At 34.6% G+C, this 12,201-nt stretch overlaps 1 pseudogene; it reads right to left on the bottom strand.

Annotated features, from left to right (window-relative positions):
- Nucleotides 1-7,176: 7,176 nt before the first annotated feature.
- Nucleotides 7,177-7,883, bottom strand: LOC101967558 (high mobility group protein B1 pseudogene; annotated as a pseudogene).
- Nucleotides 7,884-12,201: the final 4,318 nt, after the last annotated feature.

Raw genomic sequence — 12,201 nt, 5'->3', positions numbered from 1 at the left:
TTCTATTTTCTTCCTATTATTTTTCCTCCTTCCAGTTGCTCTAAGAACTCAGGAGGAAGGTCAATGTCAATATGGAACAACACTGTCAACCCTTGGGACAATACTGTGAAAATGAGTGGTATTTGATACAAAGAGCTCGCACTCTTAAGTGGAAGAGAAGGAGGTGATATTGTTAATGTTGGCAAAGAAAAGAAATGGTTACCTTGGAGGGTGTAGACTATGGTTTTGGAAATGTCTTGTTTGGAGGAACTCTGCACGTAAAGGTTAAAAAGTGGAATAAAAATTGGGAAAATGGTTATGAGTTGTCAAATCCAAAATGGACTTTTTGGGGGGCAAATAAATTTTTCATCTGGATCAGTATCACACACTTGAATGTGGAGTTGAAGTGATGTGCTTTCACCTGCTATCTAGGGCTTTCCTCTGAGGAGCGCTGTGCATTAGAAGCCTTCTTTGGTGGGTCTGTGATCTGTTTTCCTCTTTGGAAGTAGAGTGCTCCATTTTGCTAATGTTCCTTCTCTTGAAAATGGCGTAATGACTGCTTGACATGAGCTGTTTATCAGGGGTTAAAACATGCCTACCATTACCCTAAGTTTTCCATTGGGCAGAGCACAAATTTCTATAAAACTGTATCTGTTATTCACCTGTATTTGTATTGTATGTCTCCCCAGGATAAAGGTATTTGGTTCAGTGTCTCATTCAATTGTAGTGAATATTTGCACTTTCTTTGGTTCTGGAAAAAGCTATTAAAACTGAGATGTTGCCTTTTAATACAGAACAAACTGGTTTTATTTTAATGAATTACTTAAATGTGTGCTTTATTTAACTCAGAAGAATGCATCTCACAAAAGTTTGAATGATGAAAACCTTTATTTCCTATCTATTAGATAATAAATTTCCTAATTTATTCTATAGTTTCCTATTTATTCCCTAATGTCTTGGACCCTGTTTTCTCGAAAATAATTGTTTTTAAGAATTTTCCTTTCATTATTTTCTGATCTGGTGGGAATAGAAATTCATTATCTTTCTTTTCATGGTACAAAATCATGTTCAATTCCACGTCGTCACTATTAACTTCTTTCATTGAATTCCTTTGAATCCACTTGTCTGTTCCATTCTGTTTGCTAATCATTTATTTTACAGTGTAAATATTTAACTAAATTTGTACTTGGAACTTCATATTAGCAATATTGACATCAATTCATTGAGAACTAAGACCTTGCAGACTATCAATGCAATATATTAATAATCTGGTACAATAAGTCATTTCATGCATTGTAAAACATTAAAAATGAAATGACATGGGAAGTCTATAAAATTAGTGACTGCACATATGGCCTAATATATTATTATCAAAACTTTGTTTAAAACATTTCATAATAAAGAGACAATTTACACATATACTCACACATACAAGGGTGCATGGGAACATCTACCTATATGTGCATATATATGCTTGTACATTTGCTTACTTTTAATTATAAAGTTTTTCTAATCAAGTCAGGATTTTTTTTAATTGAGCAGACTCTGTAATTTAAAACTTATTGGATTTATAGTACTGCTTTACTTACCTTAGACAGATTTTTTTTACAATTTTTCTATTCTTGCCATTAATACATTCCATGAAGTTATGATCTACATTTGATTATAAAAAAAATTGCTTGAGAATAATTGAACACATTCTTGAGTGAGAACTGCATGCATTTTATTATATATTTGCTTAAACATAGATAGTTTAATAAGGGAAAAGTATAAATGTTGAAAACTGGTACTTAACACAGTTAAGAAACTTTTGGGAAAGCCTTATCAGTCTGGCTACAGAGTCTTATGGTTCTTGTTCCTTCCTGGTTTGTCTAAGAAATTGCTTTTGATTTTTAAAATAGTTATGGTGATTTTTTTTCACAGTCTTGTCAATTGCAATTGATATCAGGTAACATCTCTTTGTAATGGGTTTCCACACATATGTGCTTCTTTTATTAATCTTAAAATACAGGCTTTTAACCCAAGTAGTCTTTTCTCCTCCTTGATTTGTTAGCTCTCCTTTAATCTGAGTGTTCCTTTCTCCATCTACTTTCTCTGCCATTATCATGATTGAGTTTATAATTTGTTAGTTGTGGTAAAGAAATAATAAGAATAACTTGCTTAATGAGATCCAAGCTGAAAACAGCTTTTTTCATTATCTAGTATTGTGATCCTATTTTTTTTTTTGCTAAGTTTAATAACCATATCTTCATTATAGAACCAGGTTTTTATTGTTTATTCATTCACAATATTACAAAGCCTTATTAATTGACTTATAATAGTTATTAGATTTGTTATGACCTCACATTGCCGATTTTACTTTATACTCTTATAAGTAATCAAGTTTCCATTTTTTTCTGTTAAATTAATTCTTTTATTTTAAGGCAAAAACAGATTCGAAATTCTAGACAAAATTTCCATATTTATGTTCCATTTTAAAATGAGTTTTATGAGAATATTGTTTGTATACAACAAACTTACCAATATTAAATACATATTAAAGAGTTTTGAAAAATATAGACCTGTGACCACCACCCCATTCACCAAACATTTCCATCACCCTGAAATGTCTCTCTTGCTCCTTTAAAGTTAATTTTATGTACCCTTTCCTCTACTTTGAGCCTTTGGCAACCACTGATCTTTTTTTGACTGTAGTTTTGACTTTAAAAAAAATTTCAAATTAGTGAAATTATATAGCATGTGTTCTTTTGTGTCTATCTTCTTTCACTTAGCATTTTTAAAAAAATTTCATTCATGTCATTGCATGTGGAAATAGATTTTTTTCTTGTTTTTGCTGAATAGTATTGTACTGCATGAAAATTTCAGAATTTGTTTATCCACATACAATTTGACAGGCTCTTTCAGTTTTCATGATTATATATATAGCTACTGTAAACATTTGCATGCAGGGGTTTTGTGTAAACATAAGTTTTAATTTCTCTTGGGTAAATCTCTTGGCATGGAATTATTGGAACATGTATTTTGAGTTTTACAAAAAGTATTATACTGTTTTCCACGGTTGCTGTATTAGTTTGCATTCCTACCAAGAATGTATGAGAGTCTCAGGATTATTACATCCTCACCAACACTTGGTGTTGTTAGTCTTTTTAATTTTAGCCACAGGAGTGGTTAGTGTATATTTTTTTAGACATTTTTGTTCCATGGTAGCTATTCATTTCTGTCCTGATTATGATTACTCTATCTAATGCATTGCAAGATGTTTTAATATTTTCATGTGTTGTTATTTATAACATTACTCTTTGGAAGGCTTTAAAAATATTATGATTTCTTAGTTTCTTTTAGTGATTTATAAACTAAGGTAGCCAAAATCCAAATATGAACAAATCAGTAGAACAGTCTTGAGTGAGCATACTAATGATTTTTACCTTCATTTTTTTCTGAAAACTAATAAAAAGAAGATTATCTTTAAGACCCTGGGTTTTATTGAAGTCCATAAACTATCTAGAAATTACAAATAAGATTAATATATGGTGAAACAATCAGCAATTTGACATTTTAGCAACCATTTTGTTTTCAACAAATTTTCACTACATTCAACAACCAAAGAATCACTCAGCCCTGTCATTTTCTGAAATGGCTCTGCTTTTATTCTTGTTAGACAGCTTAGAGAAACCATTGTCTATTACAGAAACCACTTTTATTTAATCCAGTATCTACTTACATTTGTCAGAATTGGTGATTCTTAACCTTTTTTATTTTTCTTTTAAATAGCACTAACTGTTCTCATATCTCTGACTTTGTTCTCTGGATGTTAAAAAGACACATAGTCACTTTGTCAAAGTTCTTTAAAATCCAAAATAAATGAGAATCATCATCATTTCTATTACACTATTCTGTGTAACAGTGTTTCATTTCAGTGTATGCTGGGGTTCTGATTTTTGTCAGTGTGGTTCAGTTACTAGTTCAGAATAAATACTTAATTAAGTCAGATGAATACAGAGATTGATTGATTTTTAATCAAAGAGTTTATACAGCAACCCAAACTAAATGTGAATGAATGGCATAACCATTAAGTTCTCTTTCCTCAAAAAAAAAACAAACAAAAAACCCTTGCAATTCAAACTGTATTTCAAAATATGCTCATAAGGTACTTTTAAAACATTGATTAATGTTTATTAATTCTTTTGTGAATGATGCTGTGCAGGTCTGTGTTTGGGGACAAATCAGAGTTCTCTACAAACTTCTAAGTTTTGTCAGACTTTATAAGTGAACATGTGATATTACAAAGTAAAGGATTCTTGCCACTAAAACTATGAGTTAATCTGACTTCCTGGGAAGTTCACCCTTGGTTAATAAAAGGGTTTCCTGTGGTATGGGAGACCCTTTTACATGCAGTATTTTCTCATAAAAAAAAAAGAAATTTTGTGTCTTTGATTTTAAATCTGGCATTATTATTCATAAATAAAGATACTAGAGGAATTTTCAATAATACACTGAATAATGAAGGTAGAGAATTGTGAATATTTTTGGTCATCTTTTGTCAACAATTTGCAAATTAATCTCATTTTCCCTCTACTTCTAGGTTCAGTTAGTATTATTAGATTGTTAAATTTTGATTTACCTTAGAAATACTGTCAAAGCTTGAGAGAGTAGGATCTTTTTTTTTTGATATTTGGAAGAAAAAAATAGATAATAAAAGAAGCTAATACCAAAAACAACTCAAAATTAAAATTTTACAAAATTTACTATAGTAATGCAATTGACTTAGTATCCTATACTTCTTGAGACTGAAGATAAAGAAACTAATTTCATAAAGATTTTCTTTTAAAAATGTGGCATGAAAATTCAATGATCCTTTTCATAATATTCCATATTCTACAAACATCTGGGTTTTTTAAGTGAACTGGTTGGCTTTGATATTTAAACTTTAACATTTAATATTAAACTTTAACATAAAACCTTCTTTAAAGTGGAGACTCATTTATTCCTTCAGATCCTTGTGTATGTTTGTTCAGGGTGACTGCGATTATTTCAAATCCTTGTTCTTAGGTCATGAGTAAGAATATCTAACAAGTGATCAGATGTACACATCTTTATACTGGTTTTCATTTTTGATTTCTAGAAAGCCAGACTATGTTTTCTAGGAAACATGAACTATGGATTTCGCTCATGTCAGAATCCCAGAAACATGGGGTAATTCTGAGTCTTTGCCACCAAGTCTCCAAAGAATCAGATGTACACATCTTTACACTGGTTTTCATTTTTGATTTCTAGAAAGCCAGACTATGTTTTCTAGGAAACATGAACTATGGATTTCGCTCATGTCAGAATCCCAGAAACATGGGGTAATTCTGAGTCTTTGCCACCAAGTCTCCAAAGAATTCTTGCATCTTACTCTTCCATAATAGATCCGTTCTTAGTCCAGCCTAAATCCCACCTGGCAATTTGCATCACAGGAACCCCACATCTGTTATACTGCAGGGTTGAATCCAAGGGATTTAAACTTTCCCCTTAGGAGATACTGCTCTCATTCATACTACACAGAGGGAGGGCATTCCTGCCTCCCCCTTAGCCACTTCTCCACCCCCTTGCCTGGAGAGTTATTCCTAATGGTGTATGATCTAGAAAATGGATTATTTTAATACACTATGCTTTTTAAATATATTCTTATAAGCCAGAACTTTATGGTAGCCTCCATTTTTAAGTCTAAAATTTTCTGTGAAAAATTTTAACATGTGTGTTGTCTAATGAGTTTTTTTTAAAAAATTTTTATTTATTTATTTTTAAGTTTTCAGGGGACACAACATCTTTGTATGTGGTGCTGAGGATCAAACCTGGGCCGCACACATGCCAAGTGAGCGAGCTACCGCTTGAGCCACATCCCCAGCCCGTCTAATGACTTTTGATAAGATGAATTTTGAGTTTCTTTTTCACATTTACCTCATTTTGAGGAGAGGAAAATCTATGAGAGATCTGTAATACTGCATTCTTCCAATGAATGTAGGTATTTGTCACATCTTACTTGTTTTTTTTTTTTTTCCCTTCTTCTTTGGCCCATCACCTAATTTTTGTACTTATAAAAAGTTTATAGCTTATTTATTGTTTCTGAATTTGGTGTCAGCATTGATTTTAAAATAACCTTTTTGAATAATTTCATTGTGTTAATTGCTTTCATGGGAACTCTTTAGAAAAATGCATGAAAAAAGTCTCACTTAAGATACTATGAATATGTAAAATATCTTGATATAACATTAAAAGGAAAAAATATGTGAACTGTATAATGAAAATGACAAAAGTTTGCTGTCACTTGAGTCTGTTCTATCAAATAAATACTAAATATATTAAAAGAGGTCTTCTCAATGTTACTGAAAGCTCAGTCCTTGTCCCCAGTGCCAGTCCAATAATAAAGACATGGTTTTGAGAAAAAGGAAAAGAAAGGTTTATTGCTTTCCCAGCAAAGGAGAAACACAGGGACTCCTAACCCAGAGCCTTTGATTCTGCCTATCTGCAGGGGGGGGAGGCGCTTTTAAGAGATGATTCAAAGACTACATTCCACATGTTCTGTGTCCAGAGTTATAATAAGTCACATGTTAATTTGGGAGATAGTAATTTCTGAGATCTTCTGGTCCATCCCCAAGGTCTGGATTACTTTTTTTTTTTTTTTACTAATAAAAAATATATTTACTTAGAAGCATTCAGAATGTCAACAAAATAGCTGCAACTTTTTTTTGCAATTACAGAGTGATATTCAGTTAACAGAACAACAATTATTTTGTATAAGCTACATCAGAGACAACTGAAGATTAAAAACACCATCTCCACATATAACTAATTTGTGCTGTGCACCAACAAGAACCTGCTTTGAATTTCCCTACCAATTTACAACCCCCACACTGTACTAGGCAAGGTTAGTGGCCACCGAGAGTATCACTAGGACAGGGCTGTCTAAAGACACATTCGGTAGTGTGTTAACTATACAAAAAAAGACACTGGACAGTTTAAAAACAAATCTTACACAGCCTTACATTTCAAGGACAGATAACTCTGCCTAAAATGGGGATAAAGATAATTCAGTTTCTCCTGAGATTAGGGAGGGGAAGAGGGTAGGGAAGAAAAGGAAAGAGGAAGAGAAAGAAACATGTTCATTTAAAAAATAAGTTGCAGTGGCAGAGCATCAGGACTACATTTTAAAGAAAATTTACAAGGAGTGAGTTGTGTACAGGGGGGTTAAATGCTTTATAGACAAGAAAAAAAAACTGTGCTAGAACCACCTTACTCATCATCATCATCTTCATCTTCTTCATCTTCCTCCTCCTCATCCTCTTCATCTTTCTCATCTTCCTTCTTTGTCTTGCATTTTTCAGCCTTGACAACTCCTTGTTTGCTGCATTGGGTTTTCCTTTAGCTCGGTAGGCAGCAATATTCTTTTCCTATTTTTCCTTCAGCCTAGCAGCTTTCTTTTCCTAAGGCTGTTTGTCATCTGCAGCAGTGTGATTCCACATCTCTGTTTCTTTGCAACATCACCAGTGGATAGGCCAGGATGCTCTCCCTTGATTTTGGGGTGATACTCAGAACAGAACAAGAAGAAGGCTGACGGAGGCCTCTTGGGTGCATTGGAATCCTTGAACTTCTTTTCTGTTTCCCCTTTAGGAGGGGTATAGCTTTTCATTTCTCTTTCATTACGGGCCTTGTCCACCTTTGCCATGTCTACAAATTTTCCTTTCTCTTTAGCAGACATGGTCTTCCACCTGTCTGAGCACTTCTTAGAAAACTCTGAGAAGTTGACTGAAGCTTCTGGGTGCTTCTTCTTGTGCTCCTCCCCGCAAGTTTGCACAAAGAATGCATATGATGACATTTTTCCTCTCGGCTTCTTAGGATCTCCTTTGCCCATGTTTAGTTATTTTTCCTCACAGAGTCGGCCAGTACGCGTCTGGCTCTCAGTTGCCCCAGTGCTGTCTCTATGGAGCTCAATGTGCTGCAATCAGGTCTGGATTTCTTTCATTCCTATGCTGGGTGTATACTCAAGCACAGATAGCTCTGCCTAAAATGAGGATAAAGATAATTCAGTTTCTCCTAAGATTAGGGAGGGGAAGAGGGTAGGGAGGAAAAGGAAAGAGGAAAAGAAAGAAACATGTTTATTTAAAAAATAAGTTGCAGTGGTAGAGCAGCAGGACTACATTCAAAGCATAAAGCGGATCACTGTTACATTTCCCCTCTGTTGATTTCTATATTTTATTTCTATGGAAACATGGGTGAAAACATCTCCAAGCTGCTTCCTGCTGAAAGAAGGTGAAGTTGGGGAAAGTGACCCAAAGTCCTTCTTCTCTATCAGTTGGGTCATGGACAGTTAAGGGTATTCAGTATCAGGACAGTCCAGAGGTCCACAGTGGCAGATGACAGATCACTGAACAAGGCATACATAGGGCAGAGATCATGCTAAAAATAAAATAAGACAGCAAAGTGTTACTTTTTTTTTTTTAATGAACAATGACTACAGAAGCAATTAGTATCTTAGCCAGTCTCTGAAAACCATGAAGACAGTAACTTATAATCACACCAGTAACATATCAAGTTTATGTAGGAAGTGTTACTGAAAGCTTAGTCCTTGTCCCCAATACCAATTCAATAATGAGGATATGGTTTAAGAATAAGGTTTATTGCTTTGCTAGCAAAGGAAAAACACAGGGGACTCCTGTTCCAGAGGCTGTGATTCTCCCCAACAGTAAGAAAAGGGACTTTTAAAGAGGTGATTCAAAGGCTACATTCCACATGTCCTCTGTTAGTGTTGTAATTCACTTTTAATTTGGGAGATAGTCATTTCTGAGATCTTCTGGCACTATCCCCAAAGTGTGGATTATTTTATTCCTATGGTGGGCATTCAAAGACAGACAACTCTGCCTAAAATGAGGAAGAAAGGTAATCCTATTTCTCCTGAGATTGGGCCAGGGTGCTGGGGGAGAAAGAGAAAACAAATATATCCATTTTAAAAATAAGTAGCAGTGGCAAAGCAGCAAGGACTGCAGTCAAAGCATAAAGTGGACCACTGTCACAGGAGGTTAGAAAGATTTGTAGGTCTATGAGATCAGGCTCAGTTTGGCTCAGGGCAAACCTCTGACCCTAGAATCCTTTGTGTTCATTAGTATTAGGCACTCCCACACAAGAACTCTTCCTTTATCGCCTATAGTTTTACTTGCTTTTTGTAAAGCTGACACAAGTGTACAACTTAAGTTACATTTAAAAAAGAAAGATAATTTTAAATATAACAACAACAAAAACAATTTCTTTCCTTTTTAAATGTCCATGTAGGAGTATGCTGAGGGTATACTATCCTGTCAGGTGTTTAAGACCAAGTAGGGCAAAACTGACCTTGTTTGTATCTACCATTAAGAATCAGCTGAAATTCCTCAGAGATCACTCTTGGGGATGTGTGTGAAGCCTCTTGGTTCCTATAGATTTTCTCTACCAGTGGTGCCAACTACTAAGATGGATTACCATCTTGATGACCATACATGGCTTCTCTTAGAAGCATCAGGGACATTTCCCTTTCCAAGGAACTGCCTCTTTGCAGAATGGGCATTGGTTGGCTTCCTGTTCTCTAGGGCCTCTTAATCTCCCTGATTGGCAAATCAGGTAACTCACCAGAGTTGTAGGGCCCAGAGAGGTATCATATCATTCTCTGGGTCCTGGCTGAACATAGAGGGCAAGGGTCAAAATTCTGGCTTCTTTTTCCTTGGCTCTTTTACTGCCTTGACTTTGATCTCCAAGTTTTTGATTTTACGTATCCATCAGGCCAGTTTCACTGGTTTTGAAATAATGGATTATAACATTATAATTTTACAATAATCCCTTTCTTTTAGTTGGAATCAGTATTGATACTGTAAGTCGGCATTCTATCCTATCTGTCCTATAGGTAGTCACTTATTATATCAAACTACTTTAGGTTGTTCTGTCAAAAGTAGTATTTCTGCAAAACATGAACAGGCAACAGTTATAAAGTTTTAAAATAAAAACAAAAAATGAACACTATTGTATTTTTGATGTCTATATTTTTTGATGCCTCTACAAAGACCCATAAATTTATCAACTTTAATTACATACAATTTTTACTTTTGAAAGACTCTTTTTATAAACCTAAAAACCTTTTACAATTCACCCAAACCTTTGCTTAAGTTTTCTATTACATCCCCTGTTCACTTTGAGATCACAGTGAAAAAAACCCAATATATCTTTTGAATGTAACTTTAAATAAACTTAATTATAGCCTACTTTGGAGCCATCCTAATATGGTAAAGTGATCTCCTAAGCTTTACATTTAACTAATTTTAACTTAAAGTAAAATTTAGAATCCTTAGTATAAGGTAACACTTATCACAGGTCTACATGTGTTAACAGTACTAGCAAAAATCAAAAGATAGCCTTAAGTCTCTTATACATTTGGGAAACAATGTTTATAACCAGAAATAGACTTAGTAAAGCAAACAGATAAGAAATAGACTTAGTAAAGCAAACAGTTTGAGCCTTCTATGTCAGATGCAATGTACCTTGCAAACCTAGATAAACTTTCATTTTATGAACTTTTAAATAACACTTAAACAAAGCTCAGACAGATATAGTTCTCAGCTGTATACACATTATCTAATCACATATATTTAGAGTATCAATTATATTGTTGAATCCTTAAATAAGAGTTGTGTATTTAATTAGGTATGAAGTAATGATTTAGAAGTCTTTAAAACAGGTACAAAACCTAATCCATTTAAGATTTAGTTTCTCTAAGTAATAAAACCTAACATACAAAAAAATTATCTTGATAGATAAGAGCTAATTAATTTTTCAGACTTTGTTTCATATCAGTACATTAAAATTTAAAAAATCTTTAAGTGATGGTGCTAATTATAGCCACTCTAATCACATACACAAACTTTTTGAGACATACCTTCTTCAAACCTTCTGCAACTTACTCAGACATTCACAACTTTTTGCACCTTCAACTTAGTTTCTGACTGCTCAGACTTCTTATCATGCAACTGCATAAATGCCTATACATACAGAATCTCTTCCATTAACTTTATCTCATCCATGGGCAAAAGGGGCTGGAAAGTAGGGTAGAGGCCAGGTTCTCTTTGCTCATTTTTCTTCAAAACAGGCAGCTTTTTCTTTTTTTCTTCCTAACTTAGGGCTAGAGAAGCCAGATTTAAAGTTAGGTAGTCAGTGTAGTTAGGTTGGGTCTAATACTCAGTGAAAACTAAAATGGAGACCATGCTGAGAATGACTCAGGGAAATGCAGGACAACTGCTGGAATGTTAATGAAGTCATTGAAAAGGCCATAGGCCAAAGTCAACCTCAAAGAAGTGTTAACCAACAGCCCCAACAGATTTGGAGATAGCCTATCCCAGAGAAGTGATAATCCCATCCCAAAAGGTGATAATTAAGCCCACCTGTGTCCCACCCCTCAGGCCTTCCAACCTACATTCCATCATCAAAACTATAAAAAGGGGAAACAACCTCACTTCCATGGATTCCACCTCTTGGGTCCCCCTTCTTCCTCCAGGAGAAGTCTTTTCAGCTGTCCTTTAATAAACTTCTAATTTCTACTCTGACCTTGCCTCGGCCTGCTTCTTTGGTGTTATTCTTCAACATCAGGGAAGCAAGGACTCGTCACTGGTCAACAAGGGTAACTCTGGTATCCTTGACCCACAGTGAGGTGATGTCTGGCTGCCTGGGGCTAGCCTGAGAAAGAGTGCTGGGAGTGCCAAGACTGTGTTTAAAGGATTTAAATCTCTTTAAACCCTTACTTCTGGAGTCCTGCTACCCTTGCACACAAAGACAGTGCCTTCTGACACCTTAACCTTAGTTTCTTACTATTCAGACTCTTTATCATGTAACGACATAAATGCCTGGACATATAGAATCTCTTCCATGAATTTTATCTCTGACAAACCAACTCCAGCTGCAGGATTGTATAACAATCCAGAAAAACATCCAAAAGCCAAATTGTGCTATAGTAAAACTTCTTTGAGACAGGATTATAACTGTAGATGGCCCATTTGTCTAAGATCTTACTTCTCAAGAGACTATTGGTAAGATGAACATTTCCAGAGGGAAATCCCAAAACCATGGCCAACAAATGGATGAGAACCTAGAACAGACCAGAATGGAGTAAATATCCCTAGGTCTTGAATCCCACTTAATATGACTCCCATACTAGTGGCACCACAGATG

Source organism: Ictidomys tridecemlineatus, chromosome 1 (assembly GCF_052094955.1).
Source record: "Ictidomys tridecemlineatus isolate mIctTri1 chromosome 1, mIctTri1.hap1, whole genome shotgun sequence".
Lineage (NCBI taxonomy): Eukaryota > Metazoa > Chordata > Mammalia > Rodentia > Sciuridae > Ictidomys > Ictidomys tridecemlineatus.
The sequence above is the reverse complement of the archived record's forward strand: the minus strand, read 5'-3'. Positions and strand labels throughout refer to the sequence as shown.